Raw genomic sequence first — 24686 nt, 5'->3', positions numbered from 1 at the left:
TACTACGATTATCAGTACCTACTTATTTAGTGAATTTATAAGTCACTTAACCAATTCTCGTACTTCTGTTGGACAGATTATCTAGAGTAAGACGGCTTTAGATTAGCCGATATTATTACAAAGTTTATAACGAGATAATTCCATGTCAACATCAAACTTTACACATGAGTAGGACAGAAAATCAATACAGTTGGTTCGCTTTATATGGGTCACTGAGCACAGTGCAGAAAAAGCACAGCAAGACATAAATAGATCGAGGGGTTGACTAGTATACAATGAATGCCATTTTAATATAAAAATCAAATATATTTACGGACTCAGTTCTCTAGCGGATTAGCATACCAAACAAAATGGATAAGCGAAAATCGAAAAATATTGCAACGAAGTTGTGATCGAGAACGCAGCATTCAAATCTTTTATAGAGCATGCCACATTTTCACTTCAATTTCACATTTCTAACATAATATTTATTTTAGATGGTCTATGATTTCCTTATTTATTTTCCGATTTTTCGGAGAGTGATGCAAGAATATCTTCTAACTTCTAACAAGTTTTCCAAATACATACTAATATAGCATCTCAAAATTTTTCTTGTTTATATTCGAGTCATTCAAACTTTAAATATTACCGCTGGTCTATTGAAGACATAAATTTAAATTCAAATGCATTTAGAGATTTCTACTTCAATAGAATTGAACGAAAACTCGATGTTATTTTTTTCCATTTTTCTCTCTTTATGAATATTGAAAATAAATCTTTATAAAATAAGAATATCTTTATACGAATATAGCCGGTGAATACTAACGAAATAGTTTTTTTTTTATAAGACAAAATAATTCAATATTTTTTCTAACGTGTAAATCAAAGCAGAACATGTGTTTAATGAGTGACAGAAAATATCTACATTATACTTCTTTGTTGCACACGAAATAATTATAGAAAATAGCCCAATAAAACAGACATACATACTCTTATTATATTTGCTTTGTTCTGGAACCAAAACTGCGACCGTGAATGAAATATTTCTCCAAAAATATAAATAATATAATTGACACTTTCTATTGAATCGGCTTTATAATATCAATGAGATATTATTAGATTACTGTGAACTTGAACTGTCAACTGCTCGACTAAAAAAAGATTACTATTATCATTATCACCATTACGAATGTTTTTAAACGAACCCATTAAGTTCTCTTTGGAGGAGGGAAAGCCATCCTCTGCAGGCGAATACGAGGACGTCATCAAGTAGTTATTTAAACATATTTGGGTGTTTTTTTAGGCCAAGCCCACATTGTGTTAGACACGCTCTTGAACTTGCTTTAACATTGACCACGCGTGGATCAGCTAAAACTTATATTAAGCATTCCTGTTCACTATTAATAATTAGAATAATTGTTGTTTGCATGTTAGCATATATACTTGATAGAGGTAAACTAATTCATAATAAATTACTTTATTAAGCTTTACAAACCAAAAATATTGTTGAGTAAAATAACATAAATAATTATTGTATGGTGTGTAGAACTTTGAATATAGAGGTTATATTCAAATTTCTACACAGTACAAAAAAAATTGGCGCTATATAGATACATATAGATATTTTAAAATATAGATTTATCACATCACAAGAAGAAGGATTCAATTTACCAAATTATAAAGATGAATGCTACTCTACTGAACTAAATTATATAATATTATTTTTGAAAATTGTATTTATAAATTTATCATTCTTTTACATCACAATAAAAGCAATTACCAATTATAATGATACTATACTGAACTTATTATAATACCACCTGAACGATACAAAACTGTCACAATTCAATTTAGTGTGAAAATCTATAATTTATATGTAAAACATTGCATCATAATAGCGGACACGTCCAATAATTAACTTGTTAATTTTAACACTTGTTCATTGTAAACAGCCTTTGTAATAACGCGCAAAGTACATTATTGACGTAAAACTCCAAATATGTCGGTGAATAATGTCTATTATTTTGTGAGGTGTCGGCAAATATGAAATATTTCAGGGTTATGTTGCGTCAGAAGGAAATTTTCATTGGCAAAAAAAGTTGCAAATGTATTTTTAGGACTTTTATATACATGTACAGAAAATAAAAATAATTTTCATTATATTTTAAGTCTTTCCTTCTTTACGTAATCGCTTATAGAATATAACAGCTCTTAAGTTTAGGATATGGTTCTAAAATAAAAACATTTTTCTAAACATCCTATACCTAATCAGTACTAAGAAAAATAAGGTGTAAATCTATGCCTATACCGAATTAAAACCTCATACACTCATCAATTCATAATATTTTCATGTCTCTGATTTTCGCAATTGTCTTCGAAAACGTTTTTTTTTTTCTCTTACCCGCCTATTGAAGGATATATTGCCCAGGGGAACGATAGGTATAAGAACATGGAATTAAAATAAGACTCTTAACGATATTAGTTTTAATTCCTTTAACCAGACAATCCCAATTCCCCTATGGATAAATATAAAAATTGTAAAAACCTGAGACGATTTAGTTTTTTTGTTATTATGATCGACATTAGAAAATCCGCTAAAATTTAATGAAACGACGTTAAGATAAGATTGTACATATAAAACGGAAGAAACTATTCAGTATCTCATTATATATATGAAATATTATGATTTTACTTACAAGTTTCCCAATTTATTGCCGCCTTATAAAACTAATATATAGTGCAATCAATGTAAAAATTATTAAATATTTCATTCTTCCTTTCATAATTACTGTAATTAACTAATCCTAAGAAGAAAAAATGTAAATTGCTTCACAATCGGTAAGATGTTGTATACAAGCATAAGCAAAAATTAGAGGTACCTACTATTAACCCAATGTCAATTATATGACTAGCTATTTCCTGTGACTTCATCTACTTTTTATAGATAAAAATAAAGTCGTAAGGATACAACCTATATATAGATAACACGACATACATTTTTCGCCTTACATTAAAATCCGTTCAGCTGTTTCGTTGTGAAAAGGTAATAAACAGACGGTCAGGCAGACACTCTCACATATTATTAGTATGGATATTACGCAAAAAACCTCTTAAAATGTCTGAGATAATAAACTGATATAAAGACTTGAAATTATCACAGTTTTAGTTTACAATCTCTTTCGTTTCCGCTCCACTGAATGAAGAAACATAATTTCACGAGATCGTAAAAGATAGAAGCGATACATGACAGCTATTATTCCGGTGGAAGTAGACTATTTAAATATTTAAGTACTAAACTATGACGGTGAATGGATATATGAAAATTATAGAGCGTATAACTAAATATTTTTAATATAAAACTTAACACCAGTAGCTTGTCAAGTCTATTCAGATGATGGTTACATGTAAAGTTTCTTTCATGAATTTAACAACATGACTTTGATAGCTACTGTAAAAATCCTAAATATTTTATTTCTTTATAATTTTTATTACACCAAATACAAATAAAAAATATTAAAATAGTATATATACATTAACCTGAAAGGCGGTCTTATCGCTAAGCAATAATATTAATCTGTGTGTCTGAACGCAGAAACTGTTAAAACTGGTTGAATTTAAAAATTATTTTAGTACTACGTAACTGTAACTTTCGATTATGATACATGCAGCACTTTGGATATCACGTCATCATTTGACAGAGGACTAAGATGTCATACCTCTTATCTTAACTTCACCGCCGCTGTATGGAATAGTGAATTAACACCGTTCCACAGATAGACAAACCAATTGGTAACCAATTAAAAAAACTACTGCTATTAAACGACAAACAGTAGGTACCTAGTAACGACTAATATTAGATAACAAATCCAATATCGGCGTGTGAACAGGAATAGTTTTCCTTTGTTGCTTTTGATGAAACTCATTTGCATAATCAATGAATAGATGGATACAACGTTACACTAATGGATTTCGTCAATCGAGGAAGGATCTTTCTACGGATAATGTAAGATAAGACGAAGTTATGAATAAATCACCCTGAAGCCCAAATGCAGTAGCAAAACTTTGTTGTCCTAGTCAGATTATATAATGACAAAAAGATGAGATATAGATCAAATATATCTATGTTGATTTTATTTATGAGAGATATACATTGATAAAATACATGGATGGATGTAAAAAGAGGGGACGACCGTGAAAATGGATAGATGGACTGTGTTAAAGATATACTAATATCCATAAAAGGAGTTCTTTGCGATAGCATATGCTGGTGGTCACTGTATTCTTTGAACTCTATTCCAAATTTGAATTTTCCATAAACATCTTCCACTATTATTTGAAAAAAATACGAGCTGAGTTTCTTGTCAGTTCTTCTCGTCTCGATATCATTCCGAACTGACGGTAGATTTGACATATCATAAGAGTCTGTAATAGACCTACATGAATAAAGATATTTTGAATTTGAATTAGAATTTGGAGAGTGAGATCAGATATGACGGTTGATAGGGACCGGCGGAAGATCACATAGCTGAGCCGACACTGAATAATAGAATAAAGGCAATCCTTGATAAACTACATATATATCTATTTAAAATCTTAGGTATTGTAACATTTTGTTCCGAAACTAATTGTGCCCGCGACTACATAAGCGTGATCATTTATAAACGCCACCTATTGATGAAAATTAACGACAACAATAAATAAAACAGTAGGTTAAATATAATTATTTCATCCTTTTTATTGTTCTATTTTTATACTATTCTAGTACTGATCTCAACAACTTATGTTCATTTTTACACTAAATTTTTTTTGTATTGTCAACAATCGTCACGAAAAATAAAAACATAGTAAGTTCATTAAATTCACGTGGTTATAAAATATATTTAGCATATTTTGACCTATATTTAACAACATAACGTGAATATTTAATAATAATTGCTACAGCCCTTGTGATTTAAACTTAACATACAAACATATTTTCTTAGTATACTTATATGTGGCAGACAGTTTGTTATAAAGCATACGAGTAGGTAGGTAATATATGTAAACTGGTGTTTTTTCATGAAGGTGCTGTTCACTGCTAATTTGCGTCATGTTCTTTGTTACATCTAATATTAACGGAATACTCACTGTAATTAAAATTCTAATTTCACGAAAGATATAATAATGTAACCTCGTTGTAGGAGAACAATATAATAATATTCCATATAATCCTGTTATCCTAAAATAAGATACCAAAATACCTCAAGGTTAGAAGAGCTTAATATGACAAAAACGAAATTATATTTCAAAAGTATAGTCGGAAGGTATACCTATTTATAAAGAAAATTAAATGTTTATCTTATTTTCCACGAAATCTATGAAAAAAAGCCGTCAACTATTCCTGACATCCTTAATACCCTTAGAGGGTCCGATGAGCATTTCGTTTGATCTAAAAAAGAAATAGAATACAACTGTATACAAAAAGTTTTTTCATTAATTTTCTCAGCGAAAGCAGATCAAATTATAAAAGTTAAACGTAATTTACATCTGTGTTTATATACATATTATAACATAATCCATCACCTCTACAATCCAACACATATAAACAGTCGTTGTTGTTGTCCGTCTATTTCCCGCTTACTTTTGAACCACGCAACACATTTTGATATGTTTTTCACTACAATTTCGATATTTTCCCTGAAGGATAAGTATAATAAATATACAGTTATACGATCTCCGTCACATACACTGTAATGACACATTGAGTTGCGTTTTAACATTTCTACTATTATCCTCAATAAATATTATTATAAAAATATAAAAGAGTATGCATAGTTGAATATGTATATATAATAAACAGATAGTGTTTATTATCTATTTACGCAGACAAAGCAGTTGATCGAATCATAATGAAATTTGACTTGAAGATATATTGTATCACAAGAACGACATAACACTATACAGACTATCTGTAAGTTCAATAAAGGTAGACGAAGTCATTGGAAACAGTTAGTATATTATAAAAAGCCATTCCAGGAGTACCAAAACATCTTAATATTAAGTTGAACTATGTTTGTGCTTAGATCATAATGGAATTGCTTGCTTCAACTGTTATTTTGGCGATAAAATATTTCTACAGATAACTTTAATGGCCCCGTCGGAATACAAAAGCATAACCTGCCAGAACTTTTACGGGTATATTTCATGAAATATATTATTAAGGTATAAATCATGCTTAGCTTTGGCAAGGTTAATGTAAGTTGCTTGCGATTCTGAAAGTTCGCCGACGTTAAATTAAAAAAAAGTAAACTTAGGTAAACAATAAGCCGATAAGCAAATAAAATCGCTGACAAACGTCCATAGGCAAATATTCTTTTTTATAGGAAAAATATATTTTTCTATTGACGTTTGTCAGCGATTTTATTTGCTTCTAAGCTTTGCGTCAGTAGAAAAAATATATAAAAAAAATATGTCAAAATGTATAATGAGTAAAAGCTACAAAAAACAACGCGTAAGCTAAAATGGTAAAGGAACTGTTAACAAACATTCGGCTTTCATAAATTGCCTCTCGACACCTCATAACTGGCGCCCAACGCGGGACCGAGGGGCACACCTAAAGTAATTTTCCATTACATCCGAACGATTGTTGATAAAGGACTAACAACCTAGAACTTATTGCATTAAAGGTCAACCTCCTTTGTTGCGTAACAAAGCATTATACGACAGTGTTATTCGAAAATAGACTTTGTTGATATAGCATAAAGCAATATTTGATCTTGTTCGCTGGTTAAGTTTAATGGAAAAGGGTCTGAATCAATGTAGGGGGTGTGTTAGAGTAGTCGAGACTGTCTGGAGATGTCTAAGGCTATTGTTTTAGTAGCTGGTACAAATTCTTTAGCAAGAATGAAGCAAAAACAAAGGTTGTCTTTAGAACTCATACATAAGTGTACTAATAACACTTAGAATTTTAAACCTACTAAACTACCTGCTAATCGTGGATTCCCAAGTGCCGAAGCCGCTCAAGTTTCAATGGAAATTTCAGGATATAGTTTCTTAGTGACTGTACAATAATTTTATCATGAACGCACATTCAAAATTTCATGTTTCTAACACTACCGGTTCAGAGTGAGTTGAAATTAGTTTGTCTGTCACGATATGATTACGATGTTATAAGTGTTGCAAATATCTATGTTCCAAATAACTATTTTATAATAACATTATATAATCAGCTTACTATACCACAGTAAGCTGACTACTTATTAGGAATCGACTCAGAAGAAAAATATTTTATGAACAATATTAACAGCAGACTTTCCTCGGTGCGGCTGGTATAAGTTTCGTTGGATTTTGAAGTTTGGGTATGCACTGTTTTCTTTGTAAAGGGGTGAATTACATATTACTAAATGACCCGTACGAACGTAGATTTCTTCGAACTTTTTCATGATACTCCGCTTTTGTTAATCCTGTTGGTCATAGATTACTTTTATAACGTATATGGCTCTATAAGTGGTTTAATGAACAATAAAAGGCAATAAATTTTCAATAGAAATCAGCAATATTTGAGATTATTGCATTCAAGCAAGCACGAAACTATTTGGATTTATAATATTAGTATAAATTCTCAAAATTATCGCAGTGAAAATTTATGGCCACGATTCAAATGTGTTTATATTTGTAATCCATTTAGTTCACGATTCCAGCGCATTTGAACCACAGACTATGTTTACTTTGTATTTAAACTGATTATTTGTCGTCGACCAACGAGAATAAATGGTAGAGAAGTAATATTGAGGGTTGTTATTTTGTAAGTCGCGTTCAGTGGTTGCAAAATTCGTGGTAATGTTACATTTTCTTTTAAATCTACGACTATCCACTAGTTATAAAACATTATATGAAAATCTAATTTATTTTATAAACAACATTTATATTTAAGTAAGCAAAGATAGACTATATGTTGCATTACTAAATTACTTTTCTGCACATTACCAAAGCAATTTACTGACTATTCTATTTCCTACAGTAAACATTAGTTCAGATTAAAGTCCGATATAAAGGAGTACCGTTACACCGGACTTTAAACTAGTACTGCAGCTAACTACAGTAGAATAATTAAAAAAACCACACGAAAATTACCATTAATTATGCCAGTCTCGATATCTTATAAACGTGTTTCCTAATTTATTAAATAATTTATCTAAGAACTCCAGATCGAAATTCAGGAAAAGTCAACGCAGTAGTCTAATACTTCCAACACGCGATGTATTTGTTTCTTTATACATTTACAGTTTCTTTATACATCGATATCATTGTTCCAAGCTTTGTCTAAAGATATAAATATACATTATAATTTCCCCCACTAAATTATGTGAACTGAAGCATACATAGATAGATACTATAAGGGTATATCCAACGAGAATCCTATAACCCCGTCTATTCGCTAGTATACCCTAAACATCTATAAAAGTACTTCAATCATCCCCATCTAACCTTGGGGCAATTTGTCAAGTACCCCCGACCTACCCTATCCCCTCAAATAAAAAGCATTTGAATAATCGAAATGATGACGTAATGTTGCAAGGATAATGTCCTCTACTTCGAAATAAGTGTCGACATTATGTCGACATTTTTTAGGTATTATAATTGTATTGGCAAACTATCTGATGGCCCACCTGATGGTAAGTGGTAACCGTTGTCTATATATTTACATGTGCCAGCCATGAACATCACGTCATTACGTCGTAGTAATCCTAATGGTGACTATTATAAAGGACCTATACTTATACCCAGTAATATCACTACCATATTTCAACTTTCTGAAACACAACTTAAAAAGCAGGATTCTTGACGGTTTCAATACTTCCAATACGAGAAAGTTTGTGAGGACGAATAAATGAATGGATATTCCTTACTCTTGAGACGAACACTCACACTACTGGACGAATTTGAATGTATTTCATTCGCATACATACCTAAATGAATCGTGTTCTAACAACATATAGAATACTATTAAGGCGAATTTAGGCAACACAGCAGGACAAAGTGGGTATTTTCACACTAGTCATGTTCACAATATACCTACCTAATGAAACTTTATCGATTTCACGTTCCAATATCAAAATCTCGATGCATTAAGAATCTGATGATAATAGACGTAGAATGCTCATTAATATCTATTATAAATGTGAAAGTTAGTTTGTTTGTTTATTGCTTTCTTCATGACGTCTAAAAGACAAGTAAACTTTCACATGCATACTAATTACAACAATCCTTACTAATTTTATGATTATAAACGTTAATAAGGTTTGGTCTGAAGACAATTAGTAATACATGTATTTCAAAATTCGTTTCTAGCTGTTTATTACTCGCAGCTTTGTCTGCACAAAGTTCTTCTTTAAGTTATTTATTAAATGCTATGGATCATAAATAGCAGAGAAAAATATGACTTCATAGGAAATCAATTCGACGAAATTAAATGATTTTAATTGATCACCATATTAGTTTATTTTTTTAACATATAAGGCCTGAGTCATTTCGAATCTATTCTGATTCAAAGCCTTAATGGGATTCGCGGTAATTAAATAATTTAGTTAATGTACGAAAACTTTAGATTTATAAAATACTACGGTGTTCTTAAAAGAGTAGTAACGGGGTTACATCCCGTCCATCTCGGTTAAATCTACAAACATTGTGAATACGAGGATAGCTTACAAAACTAAAAGTGCTTATTTTTTTTATACTACGATATTAGCAAACTGGCATATGGCCCATCTGATCATAAATGGTTACCGTAGCCTATGGACGCTTGAAACATTAGGTGTCACGTATTCATTGTTGGCCTTATATTTTAATAATAAGAATACACCAACCACCTGCATCAGTATGGTATTTTATTTATTAAACCAATCCTTAGTTCAGACGTGATCTGGTGTTGTAAACACACGAAGCTGTGTGCAGATCCGAATCAGATGATTCTATTCTTTTATATGAAATATGACAGAAGTAACGACTGGGTCTAGTATTTTACCTAAATTTTATTATCATCGATACATTGACTGTTGTCCCTCCCTACAGGTGCAAGTAATTGGCAATGGGGGAGTGGTTTACGATGACGTGGCACGTGATCTTGTCCATTTCACGTCAATAAATTACTATTAACGTCTATTTATAGTGGGTTTGTAGATTTTGTGTCTTTGAGGTCTTGGGTAAAAATAGCAGAAATAGTAATAAATCGTACCTTAGGTAATTAAGTAAGTGCGGTCGGTTCAACCCTAGTTTGTAAATCCACTGAAATATACATGTAACATTAATGAAAATCGCAATTAAAATGGCTAACCCCTGTCTGAGATTATTGTGCATATCTCAGATATACAGAAACAACAACAGTCCTATTTTCTTTTAAGAAAGTACCTGAAGTATAGTTTTGTATATATATACATCTTCCCTGTACAGATAGATTAGTTACGTTTTATTATGAATAAATAACAATAGTAGTAATAATCTATGTAAATAAATATTGATTACGGAATACATGTACGCAAATCACTTCAAATCAGTTGTACCTATTCTGTTAATTCTTAGTTATTGCATTTGTAATCATCAGAACAGGGTTTTTATAAAATATAAGGTTATAAATAAATATACAGATGTATATGAAATATTATAATCTCCAAACCCTATTTTTTTAATGAATAAATATTTTGTCTAATTTTATTGCTACTATGATGGCGAGAATATAGTCTAGAATCCATATATCAATCAATTTGAAATAATTGGTTGCCGTAATGACCAAAAGAACGGACCCGTAACGAAATAAAAATAAAAAGGGAAAATGTGACGGAAACGAAGTTGCACAGGTCAGCTTATAATATTATAATCTATAACTCACGTGTAGGTTACCTAACAACAATATTAAAATATATGATACACTTCAAAGTAATTGAAATACAGCTATAGCCATATAACTAGCATAAACTAGTGTTGAATGCTAGAACACACAACGGGAATACAGTCTGTGTTCCTGTTTCTCCTCTGATTTCAGAGCCCGATACCAATTATGAACTTAGGATCGTTGACAAACTTCATTTCCAACCATCTCCATAAACAGAATACAGATCAGCTACACACCCACAAGCGCTTGTTTAATTTGAATGGCAAACAAGTTGACTGCCCACCTGATGGCATGTAGTAACCCTCGCCTATATGAATTCCATCAGGTTATAATGTGACGCCCGTGACGACATTCATTGCTATTCTAGAAGACTATCATGTCATTGTTCTTATCCTGTAAATTTGGACACCACATAGGTAATCCAAATGTACATTTCATCACCAATATCAATCAATGAATAAAAAAATATAGTATTTATTCATTCATTCATTAAAAGAACAAGTACAATATACTAGCATTTTGATATGCAAAATAATCATCCAGATTCAAACAATAGTACAGCGTGGCAGAGTTTCAAACCTACCGCCGCGTCATCTCGGATTCCTTTAGTTTGTTATCGGCGTTTTCATCACCGGAGGGTTAGATAATATAAATTGACTACTTAATGGATTTATATTATTTTGTTTAATTCCGCTACAATTAGCGTGTGTGTGAAATATTTAGTGTGGAAACTTGACTACCACTACGACCTTCTCTAATGGCTATCAAATTCCGACAGATTTTACTACACCCATATTGCAATATGGATATAAATTTATTAAGTAGTGAAATATACTTCCGCAAAATAACACTTAATTCGATTAAATAAATCTAAATTTACACACAGATTTTCAGTTGTCTACATACATTACATTTTAAACATGACGTCTAATATATACTCTAGTCTGTAGTAAACAATTAGGCAACGACGCCTCCTATTTATAAATCAGAATACTAAAATCTTAATTAAACATTTCTCTGCATTCATAACTAAATTTACTTGTATTAAATAACTCCTTAAGTTGCGTAATTTCTTTAGACAATCCGAGTTTAAGCCAAAAGTTCTATTTTATCGTTCTAATATTAACTTCATAATTCAAACAAACTTGTGCCCTCCGAGGCTACAGGACTTCGTTGTCTTATTGTCTTAAGGCTTTACCCAAATTGTGATACACATTTTAGTGTAGACAAAACAAAATAAAAAAGTTATTATTTTTTAAATTACATTTTGACTCGCTACTTGGCATTTCTATTACCGCTTTTTCCTATTTATGACCTAATGCTTTGACTTTGTCTCCAGAAACTTTCATCTCGTGTTCATTTTTGAGATAAGATTGCTTATTCCCGTCCTAATAATACCTACCATTCATCTTAATATTAAAATAGACAACCAGACATTAACACTTTAGCATTTTTTATATTAGTAGGTATGTCAAACTAAGTAGCTGAATCCTATCCAATTGGTTTCACGTTTTTAGTTAATTGTTCAACAAAACACATACTAATACACAGAACCAAATAATATTCCGAGATGAAAGAAACCAAGAACCATAAAAAATATAGCGCACATTTTCTCATTCTGTATCCATAAATTAGTTTAAATGGTCAGAAATGTAACAAAATGGGCACGAATTGGATTAGTCTAACCGTACACTAAAAGGAGAAACAAAAGTTTGTAATAAAAAGAGAGACAGTATTATTGTATATTATATATACACACACTACTCGCACACATCAGTAAGTTTATTTTTATAGTTGAATAGTATACCCGATTGCACTAACGACAAATGGCCGATGATGGGATAATCATTGCGTTGCTTTTAGTCTTACAAAGTATATCACTCGCTACACGATTATTTAAGTGACAAATGTGCATGGCAATAGTTGTTCATACACGGGAATTCATCATTTAATTTTCATTTAATGTTAGACACCTAGAACAAAATGTATATAAATTGTCTTTTTTAAAAAAAGTTATTCAGTCGACTGCTTGCCAGATCTTCTCAATTGAATCTGTATATTAAAATGTCCTACAAGTACAAGTAAAAAATTATGTTCGATTTTATTTTATCCCATTATTTGGGGTCAGCGCAGTATACCTACTCCCACCGTAAGATGATGGCATAATTGATTTAATGAGTTATTTTGCACATATTTTTTTTATAACTGCTATTCCAGTTACAAGAAATTCTGATAATAACCCACACAGTAGAGTTTGCATATAAATACGAATGTAATATTCCTAAAAGATCTGTATAGCGACCAGACCCAACGTTTCAGGACGGGTCAAGTGAACCCTTATGTAATATCAAGCAAACCACATTTCTACGGGTTTAAATCTTATAAATATTAGATTTTCCTGCGCATCTAACCGCTCATATAAGTAATATCTGCTGTGAGTCTAATCTAAATATGTGTAAAATCCTTAATTCAAAAGTTTTATTTTATTAATGATATATATCTATGACATATATGTAACATTATACATAGGTAATGTTTGTGTCTTTGGATATGTGATCTCCGGTATTACTGAGTCGATTAAAAAATACTTTTAATATTCGATAAGCCATTTATCAAGGAAAGCCTAAAATTACGCCATGATTAATATAAGCGGAGAGCTCCAATGATAAATGTAGCAAAAACGGAGAAAATGTGAGGCAGACGAAGTTGTACCTACGGATCCACTAGTGTAAGTATAAATATAAAAATGCCTATTGCATTACAATTTATACGAGAACAACAGAAAACAAGCCTATGTAAATAATAATCGTGTACCACAGCTTAAAGATCCTTATTCGATCCACCAATACATTTACAAACAATGACGCATGCCCACGTTTCTCTATCCATTTCAGTCCAGCACCGAAGGGAGTTAGCCTATCGCTGACTCTCGGAAGAATATGCTTTGTTATCGGAGTTTCCATCATCGGAGAGTCAGTTAGAAATATAAATTCACATTCAAAGATTTTTAGTGTCGGCCAGATTTGAACTCAACGTTTTTGAGATCTTAATTAGCTAGTTAACCACTAAGCAATGAATCTCTCATTATTCATTGTAAATTCATTTTGTATGTTTAACTTCAAATTACTATGCCGACTACTATCTATATTAAATTAATGTTAATAGCTTTACTAATTGCTTTACTTGAGGGTTTATATACATATAGACGTAATTATTATATATTGATATAACCGCCAAGCATACCGGATATTGCTTTTTAATTAATTAATATTTTTATAATAGAGCCTGTATATCCTAACAACAAACGTAGCCATGTTTGGGTCACTTACCCTATACGTATGTCTGTTGTGAAGAAGGAATAATCGGTGTCTAGACATATGAAAAGCAAAGTGCAATTATTGTTATTTTTATTATAATCATTACTAACTATAAACTAACTGAAGAAGACTTCAAACTAATGAGCTTACCATAAAATTCCCGTTAACACGATCTATATCATACAACTAGCTGTACTTCGTCTGCGTGGATATAACCTTATTTTTCTAATATAAAAGATTTTTTTTTAATTAGTAGCCTAATCTTACATCAGCTACCTGCTAAAAAAAGCCGTCAAAATCGGTCCAGCCATTTCATAGATTAGCCGGAACAAACAGACAGACAAAAATTGTAAAAAAAAATATTTTGGTGTATGTGCCTTATGTATATTCATATGCATCTAATAAAAAATGGTTACTTCAATATTACAAACAGACACTCCAATTTTATGTATTCGTAAATTAATGAAAATGTATAGATGATAGATAACTTTCATAAATTAATATTTAGTATATGAAATATAATAAAAGAGATCATTACAACATTTACAAAGTAGTATGCAATTTGAATCGATCCGACATTTTCAAATGAACTCAAAACAATTATTTGAAAACGAAAACAAAAAAACTCTCTTACGGAAAATTAATGAAATTATCATTGAATTCCCTTAAAACAATTCTTAATCATATAAAACTGATTTCCGGAAATTTTATAATTTATTTACTAACATTTCACGATCAATGAATATACATATAAATCTTAGCACGCAAAATCTAGTGACCTGTGACACAGGTTCTTCGGATACCTAGTACAGGCGCCAGTTCTCCACAAATCTGTATTTTAGCATGGAATTTTACATGCCTACAAGGCTCTGCTTCACTTTATAATATATATTCGTCTTTGTAGATAAACATAAATATATTATTAAAAATATATGATTTTAAAAAGAAAAAAATGTATAGCTCCAAGTTTCTCGTCACAGCTTTTGACTTAAACAGTAGCTCTTTAGTTACGCCGACGCCTTACATAGAAGGTAAACATCGCGTTTGCTTTGTTAACGTGCAAACAACCCTAAGCAGAGAGCTTATAGGCTTATCAGGTCTTACTATATTAGAGGTATTGGAATTAGTTTGTCGCATATTCCCATTAAAGGTACATGAAAACGGGTCACAGGTTTAACGTGGGTGTACATGGTGAAAGTGGTAAATCCTGATGGAAAAATTACCTACGGAACTTGATTTCAATAAATATGGTAAATAAATAATAACATCGAGGTCTCGTTGTTTAGTATCCAAAGTAACCACCAAAAGTCACAAGTAAAATAAGTAAAATATAGCCGACATCAAAAAAATTGTGACAACACAGTTCTTACTAACACCGATAACAGACAAAAATTGAAGGATACGGTAGTAGTTTCGCTTCGCAGATAAAAGGCACATTTTGGCAACGAGGCAACATTCGATTAAAGTATATCTTTTTCTCTTCTTGTCGAGAAAATTTATCATGGAAACCTATGGTATCAAAAAGAGGAACAACCGGACTCCTACTCGCTAAAAACCACGACGATAGTTATTCTTACCACTTTAGTGCCGAAGCCTCTATAGACCCACCCTACTTAATTCAAATGTACGCAGCGAAATCTAGGAATGTCAAATGTTAAGTTCACCACGATGTAAACCAAGGGTCTTCAACCCGCGGCCCGCTGGTATGTTTCTGCGGCCCGCCAACAGCATAGGCCCACTCTCAATAACAACAACAACTAAGTAATAAAAACTGCAATTAAAATAAAATAAAAAAATCCTTATAAAAATATATATGGTGCGGCCCGCTGTGCAGAATAACAATGTTTTTAGCCCTTGATTTATAAAACGTTGAAGACCGCTGATGTAGACAATATCTCTGTATCCGCCTTACAGTCGTGAACTATATTTTATAACGGCACATAATCCGTTTTGGTAATGCATTGTGTTTGTATTCACATGTTCTGTTTAAACATGTAGATAACAGATAAACTAACCACATTACAATAATTATAGTGAGATAAATATCAACTCTTTAGGGAACATGTAATTATATGCGCTACATTATATTTCTTCGAGAACTCTGTTTGGACTAATTACTCTGTGTTGACACTAGTTTCACGTCAATATGTCATATTCTTCTTACTTAAGTATTATTATCATAAGCTGAATGTATAGTGATGCCTTTATCTGAATTTGGAGAGAAAGTCTATATCTTCTGTTTATCTGTACGAACATAGGTTTTATCTATGTATCATGTTTAATATGAATCGATCATGACATTTAAAATGATATTGAATAGCAAATGAATGTGAATATTGTTCATTTTTTTGCTACGAAGCATGCGAGACTCTTTGGAATAAAGTTATTGCTAACAAGCAATAATTAATAAATTAGTAAAATTCCAGGACACGGAGACACCGTAATTTTCAAGCATGGCACACATGACGCAAATCATTGGCTTTACAAAATAATTTCATCGAGTCGACATGCTATTTATGTTTATAAGCGAAAACTACCACATCTTTTAAAATTTAAAAATAAAATATTTGTAAGTTTAAGGCACAGAATCGAGATTTCTGATCTTTCAGATGTCTGATCATCTAATTTCAGACATCTGAAAAAAATACTAAAACGTTAGTAATTTTTTTTTCATAATAACCATTTATTTAATTAACGAAGTACTTTCTTTACCTCATATTAAGATTAATTCCTACGCTAAGCTGGGCCTGTCCTGCAGATACCAGAATATTTATTACCATATTATCATTCCAGTTACATAATAATGACTATGATGTGCAATTGTATTACACACAAACAGTTTAATTTGATAGGATAGTAATCACACTCAAACCTAGCGTATCACATCAAACGGAAGGGCTTTAAAACTAAATTACGCGTACATGTCTAATCTGTGGTGTCCCCCCATAGCCCAACCGACATGGCGGTATATTAACCACTTTAATAACAATTTATCAATGTTTGTTCGTTACAAAATCTGGTTAACTAGACGCACTCCCCTGCCAATTAGTCATTCATACGTCTAGTTAGAGATGACGTCTCTTCTCGCGTTAGTAATTCGTTAAGTAACAAGTATTTTGGTAATTTAAATACATAGATATAGCCCGCAGCTCTTGGTATATATAGTCTACATATGATAATCGAATGTTAACTGTTACTTATCTGATCTATTTTATATACATATTTATGTTCATATATTGTATGTCATATTTTAACTTGGATTTGCTGATCTTTCCTGGGTTCATACTGCGCCTAGCTAAGCAGAGTTCGTATTTTGTGTGGCTAAACAAATGATAACATACATAAATACTTTTTTTGTAAATACTATGCATAGATTATGCCTAGATTATATCCATCGAAAACACATAGACCACACATAATATAAACTTTTTAGCCTCGACTTTAGAAAAGAATATAATATTTTTGTTTCTTTTTAAAAATTATAGGAATAAATGTAACTTTTTATCAAACTAATCAAGTATATATAAAATTACTTAATATTTCCTAGTAGCGATATATTTTTAAATGTAGTAAAGTAAGAAAACTACGTCCCGTGCCAGTCGAACTTACGGCAAGGTATCGTTCGGTACATAGTTACTAATGTTTTTACAATTATCAGATTTTTACATACAATTACCTACAGTAAATAGAAATTTGAAAAAATTAGTAAAGGTAGTCGATATACTAAAAATGGCAAGAAAAGGACATCTGGGATAACAATCGTGAATATTATTACAAGTACACGGCAGGACTGTTATCCCAACGCTGTGGCAAGAAGCGAATCAACCGCTGTCTTTTGAATTAATTTGATTTGTTATCGATGTTTTCTATCACTGGAGATATAGTCATCCATTTAATGTCAATAACATAAATTTTTGTTATGAAGTCTATAAAATCAGAGTAGTTAACTACTAAGCCATGGCGGGTTCATTATTAATATACATACGTGATACGCTTCTATAAAATTTATTTTGCCTCTGTGGTCTAGCGGTTTAGCACATCGCTTCACTTCAGATCGTCGCGGGTTCGATTCCTCGTACGGTATCAACATTTGTATTAATGAGTATACTTTTTGGTATATATATTTACAAAAAAGTATCTATATATTTATATCAGTTATCTGGGTACTAGACAGCTGTAACACAAGCTCGGCTTAGCTATATGGCGGTGTGTGAATTGTCCAAGGATATATTTTTTTTAATTTATAATGATGACGTATGAAGCTTGCTTTTGCAAATTAACATTTATCTCAAGTAAATAGGTCTTTGATACACTCATTCAAATTACTACGCCGAATACAGAGTAAGCCTGGAGTACAACGTGAACTGAATGTTTATTCGGTGAAATTGAATAACGGATATGTTTGCATAATTTAACAAATGGCTTGGGGCATACGTGAATTGGTCGAGTAGTATGAAATTCCATGAAATTTAATTTTCATAGGTACAACTATAAAGTGAAACAAGGGCTGGGTCAAGTTTCGATGTTTACAAGTTGTGTGTATATTATTATCTAGTGAATTATGTATTGTAAAGTTATGAATAGTTTGGTTCTAGAAATCATGCCGGACATGGTCTTGCCTAGTGGTTAAGGCGAATAACATCATATAGTTTAAATTTCGAACTGTCCGGCGATTACTCCAATCTATACATATATAAAATTTTTACAATTTGCCGGAACAAACAGACAGACAAAAATTGTAAAAAAATGTTATTTTGGTGTATGTATCGTATTTATATTCATATACATGTAGTACAAAACGGTTATTCCAATATTACAAACAGACACTCCAATTTTATTTATATGTATAGATAAACAATAGTGCCTATTTTTTATGTATATTGGAATGGTAAATAATGGCCTTACGCTCTATTTGATGGTAGGTGCCAAACGTCGTCTAAATATTTGAACAGTCGAGTGTGCAGTGCGAACATCACGTCATCATGACGCCCATAGTACCCGACATGTGTTGCCATGCCATCGAAAAATAAAATACGTCTGCGCTCTGTAATTTCACTACCATATCTCACCCTACAATACAACGTACAGAACAGTTGCTTTGCGGCTGAAATAGGTAAAACAGAGGTAGGTATCCTACGCAAATGACTTTTATAAAGTCTACCTCTAGTTAAAACATTAATTTTACAAATCTATTAAGGTTGGCTGGTTATATAGGCTTACAATGTTTATATTTAATTTGAAATACCTTTTTGTAATCGTCAACTTTTGTATGTAAATTTTTCGAATAATACTTGTCGCAACAAAAGGTCAGTGAAATAAAACACAAACATTATTTTAACAATTTCAAGCAGATGAAATTTCCACAAAGTATATTCTGTTGATGTAGGATTCCTGTTATAAATGTATTAAATTTCAAAGACGGACCAACCTCCAGGCTTGGCTTGGGATTAGAGACTTTATCTAACCTTTCTTAAAGTGTAATTAATGTAATTCTAATACTCCTTCATTTTAATTAAATGCCTACTAATCAGAAACACTTGAGACTAATTATATTTAGAATACACTTTTGACAATTACGTTAAAGTTACGCCAGAGAGTTTCTTTTGTTTGAATGAACATGGATTGGTACATCCGCCTTGGCAAATATACATCGCCTGTATACTAATGGTGGATGGTAAGATGATGTCAGGTCGGTTAGTCCCATCTTGGAGAATTCACCTAGAATGTTTCCAGAAGAAACCATGTGTAGGTCAAGCTGACGTGATAGATATTGATAGCTGTGCACCATATTAGGTCAATCTTCAATTGATCCTGATTTCATGCTCGTGCTATCCTTGGCCACTGTTGCCCCGCCAGCATATACCATTAGTGTAAAAGTAAATATAAGATTATAACAAAAACTTCAAAAATAAAATTACCGACACGGGAGTTTATTCTATCGATTGTAAAAAAAATAATCACATCGTAAACCTTTCATTTTATTTTAGAAGGCGACTTAAATTTTGGTTTTAACATACCTCACAGAAGTTAGCAGCATTTCCTGTAACAGAAGACAAAACTGTTTTAGATAATGAAATCATCATTTTATTTATTCTATTTGAATATATATATATTAACATATGCATGTAGAAATAACTAACTTTCAAACTTTGATATTAATTAAATTTAATTCGTTACGGTGTCATTATAATAAGAAATATGTATTGTCCATTTGCTTAAATGTGCATTTTTTAATCATTATAAAATTTTAGATCTCACCCATAGAAGCGATGGCAATTTTGGTGTATTTGGGGCAACGTTGTAACCTACATCACTTATTGGGGGAAGGGTTAGTTATTAATGGAGACTAGTGATCCATTACTACCAATGTACCATATCAGGTCGACTTCCACTGGAGCGGCATATCATTATTTATACAATAAACAAATATAAAATTAAACAATTAAATTTTATTTTTGGTTTTTCAAAAAGGGTATATTAAGGTTTCTTAAGGGTGGGCAACGCGCACGTGATACCCCTGGTGTTTCAAGCGTCCATAGGCTACGGTAACCGTTTACTATCAGATGGGCCGTATGCTTGATTGCCACCATCGTAGTATAAAAAATATATATATAAACTATAAAAAGACACGCAAAAAAGTCACTCGAGGATTTTTACTTTAATTGCTATGTTATTTCAATATGAGAGCAACAACATAAACTCATGGGAGCCGAGACCAAACTAATACACCATCAAATTGTCCCCTGCACTTCCGTTCTGGTTTGTGAAACGTAAGTCAATAGAAGCAAACGAAATTAAATCAAACAATGGTGACCCTATCTGACATAGTGCAGTGCAGTAGAGCAAGTGTGTACAGGTATAAGTGAACAAGTGTGATGCAGTATTTTATAGATACTAGATTTTTCTCGCGTCTTTACGTGCATCTGTACCTATTAAAATTATTAGGAAATCGTTTATTAATATATTATTTTTACACATCTATATATAGTAAAAAATAAAATCGCCGCCGCTGTCTGTTGGCTTATATCTTTTAAATTAAGCAACGAATTTTAATGCAATTTTCAGCCATAGATAGAGTGATACAAGAGGAAGCTCCCAATATAAATAATATTATCATGGTACATATTCAATTTATGTAATAAATTAATATAAATTATATTAATAATAATAATTTCATAATCTATAATCTGTATAAATTAATAGTAGATCATAGAAATTATTTATTTATACTTTATTGCATTTGTAACATTAAACGAATAAAATAGTTATACAAAAATATGAGGAAAGGTGGTTGAGCATTTGCATTGAATCGATTATCATCAATAGATAGCGTTTACAAGTGTACACGAAGTCGCAGAACAACTAGTTATATTAAAAGTAGAGTTATAAAACTTCATGGTGCAGAAGATTTCGATTTCTTATTGAATTAAACGACCTACGTGATTTTAAAAACTGGGTGGTTAACCTTTCCTTCACCGATTCCAATATATTGTTTCCAATATAAATTTATAAAATTTAGACACACTTAATTGCTATAGTTAATATTTTGGCCAAATAACTGAGCGTGTAAACGCACCTTAACATAAATACAAAAAAGAACTCAAACAATGGTGACCCTTTATCATCCCAAACACATCGATATATTTGCTTAGTTGGCGAAGTGAACAAATGTACGTTATACGGGACTATGTTCAGCATTGTGTTATTATCTATCTTGCGTAATCAGAATGGGGGAGACTTAATGATATAGCTATAAAATATAGGGCACTCCGTTAAATAACAATGCACCTAATTAACAGATTAATAGACCATTATTTGCATTACATTAGTTTAATCTGCAATTATGTCACCAATATATGACCAATAAAAATAATTAGTGATAAAAAGTTTTTTTAAATAAAATTTGGTAAACAGATTAATCATAAATACAATTAGAATATGGATTCTGTGTCAAATGCTTTAGGCGTCGGAAATATGAGGTACAGTAAACCATCAGATGAGTCGTATGCTTAATTGCATGCCACCACTGTGGTATAAAGGAAGCGAATAGAACAAAGTTAAATAATTTTAGCTACAATTTACTTTCCATAATATTTTTTTAGGACGTAGCTAAAAATTGTAAACTATTATTATATTTATCTTAATAACATTATAAAGGCGAAAGTTTTTGAGTATGGATGTTTGTTACTCTTTCACGCAAAAACTACTGATCGGATTTTGATTAAAATTTACAGTAATATAGGTTATGCATTAGAATAACAAATAGGCTATATTATTTAAATTATTGGTTAATAATTTGTGAAAAGGTGGTCAAGAGCTGACTCAACGGCTAGTGCAACCTAGTCGAAACGTCGAGAGAGGTAAATACCTTTATTTGCCATAAAATTATTCGTGTTAAGACCCGGTTAATAATTTAAATAATGTATATTAAACACAAAAGTTAAAAAAAAAAAAAATAGGCTATATTTTATATTAAAATTTAAAACTGGTGAAACGGCGGGCACAGCTACTTAAACAATAAAACGTTTAACAAAATAATCTTCCTTGTATGTAAGTACCTCTAACAAGTTCAAAAACGCTGGCTTCGAAAATACAAACAAAAAATAGATCACGCAATAATGCATGTAACACGTGGGGCAAACCCCTTACTTATGTCCCCCATGGCGACACCTCCCCTATACACCTTCTAGACTTTGAAATAGAGTCGAAAATCCACAGCCGTTTATACAATTGCCCCCTGACGTATCGTTACTGCAAGCAGTGCAATTCCAGGGTGCATTGGATCAATACAGCGGCGAAATATTCCGGTTTTCAATATCTGGTAAGTGCTACCGCCGGCTGTTTTCGTCCAACTTTAAATAAGAGTAGTATTTCCGTACATTTTTTTTATGTATGATACGGTGTCATTCTTTAATTATTAGATAGTAGTTCTAAGGGTTTAAGCACTCTGTTATTTTATTTCAACATCATCACAATTGAAGATTTTATGTTTTGAAAAGTTTTATAATAGGAAGATATCAACTAATTTTAATGATTATTTTTACAATCAACAAGGTTTACTCTTATATTGGGCCTATACTAATTTGGAAACGACTTTTTTTTAACTAAATCTTATATTAGATTTAGTCATTATATTCATAATTTAAGAGCCGCGCGTTTATCGATGAAGCTCTTGCCACTTCCTATAACTTTTCTCTTTTAATGTTGATACGATACGACACAGTTAGTGTCGTATTTCCTCATTTTTCGTAAATAATCCATCCATAATAGGAGATAAAAAATATATTATGTGATTCCAATTAAACTCATTCATATTATACACCATAAGTATAAACATAAATATAGTTTTCTATGCATTGAAAACAAAAGACAGCAAGATATCTACAAATTGACAAACACTCAACGAAACGGGAGCTAAAAAATGCGGGATACAAATTCGATTTGTTTTGCGCATTCGTTATCGAAGGTAGCTCGTTTCGACAGACCGGGATTGTGCCGTTGTCCCGCGTCCCAAATAGAATTATGAACGTTGCCAATATTGAAATCCTGTATCTAAATATACCTATTTTATCCCTACTAAGATTAAGTGCGAATATCTGTTTCATTTTCATCTGACTTCAAAAGGACGACGTTTGAAAACTCGATTGCTTTTTAGGATTTAAAATGAAAGTGGTAAAAGAAAATCTTTTTGGTGTGACTTTGTTCGTCACAGAAGCCAATGATCTGGGATTCAATATGAAAGCCGATTAGCACATTTTTCATAGTCAGTACATACTTGGAAATAAATTAAAGAAGATATTATATGAAAAAGTAAATATTTATAATATAATAAAAAGTAAAGTAGCAAGTAGTGCCATTTTTATGTAGTATTTTTATTACTCGACATGTTTTAATAAATTTAATATTATATATCTCTCTGCATTAATAGTTTATTCCAGTGTTGTTACTCTTCTAATATCTTTTTAATGATTTTTACAAAATCTACATTACAATAAGTATAGGTATTTTCAAAATTTCATGTTTTGCATAAGCATGTAAAATACTAATTATGTTTTAAGCAAATTCTACAAATACAAGAAAACAAAGTTGCTAAATTGAAAATAAAAATAAATTACTTGTTATTACGACTATCAATATTGTTTATATTAAAAATACTATCTATTTAGTTTGACATGCTGTAACCGATTTCAAGAAATATAAAAATCCCGCACATATTGAGACAGTCAAATGACCCGCGATAAATATTCTGTTACGAGATATCGTAAATTCAACATAAATTCAATCGTAAACTACGTCTTGACTCTCTGAGATATTACCTACATTAGGGTCCAAATATCACATTGTTCTTTACAATCCAAGAAGAATATTCAAGAAATGTTTGAATGTTTTCAAAAAATATGGGGATAATTTATTAATTTAACTTCTTAAATTAATTTTCATCAATTGTGTTATAAAAAGTGATCACATCAATATTTAACGATAAAAAATTGAAATAAAAATTATCTTTATTCGATTAAACTTAA

The 24686-nt window shown here is 31.3% G+C and overlaps 1 protein-coding gene across 3 annotated transcripts in view; it reads right to left on the bottom strand.

Annotated features, from left to right (window-relative positions):
* The window catches only part of LOC131851368 (IQ motif and SEC7 domain-containing protein 2), a 212462-nt gene that overhangs the window by 163282 nt on the left and 24494 nt on the right, over positions 1 to 24686 (bottom strand). For all 3 annotated transcript variants that reach the window (XM_059201863.1, XM_059201891.1, XM_059201869.1), the window contains exon 2: positions 20181 to 20203. The gene's annotated coding sequence lies outside the window, so the exon portion shown is untranslated. The remainder of the gene's footprint in view (positions 1 to 20180; positions 20204 to 24686) is intronic.

This window comes from Achroia grisella, unplaced genomic scaffold (genome assembly GCF_030625045.1).
Source record: "Achroia grisella isolate CSIRO2021 unplaced genomic scaffold, CSIRO_AGI_Agris_v1 utg1174, whole genome shotgun sequence".
Classification (NCBI taxonomy): Eukaryota; Metazoa; Arthropoda; class Insecta; order Lepidoptera; family Pyralidae; genus Achroia; species Achroia grisella.
This window is presented reverse-complemented; position numbering and strand designations above follow the sequence as displayed.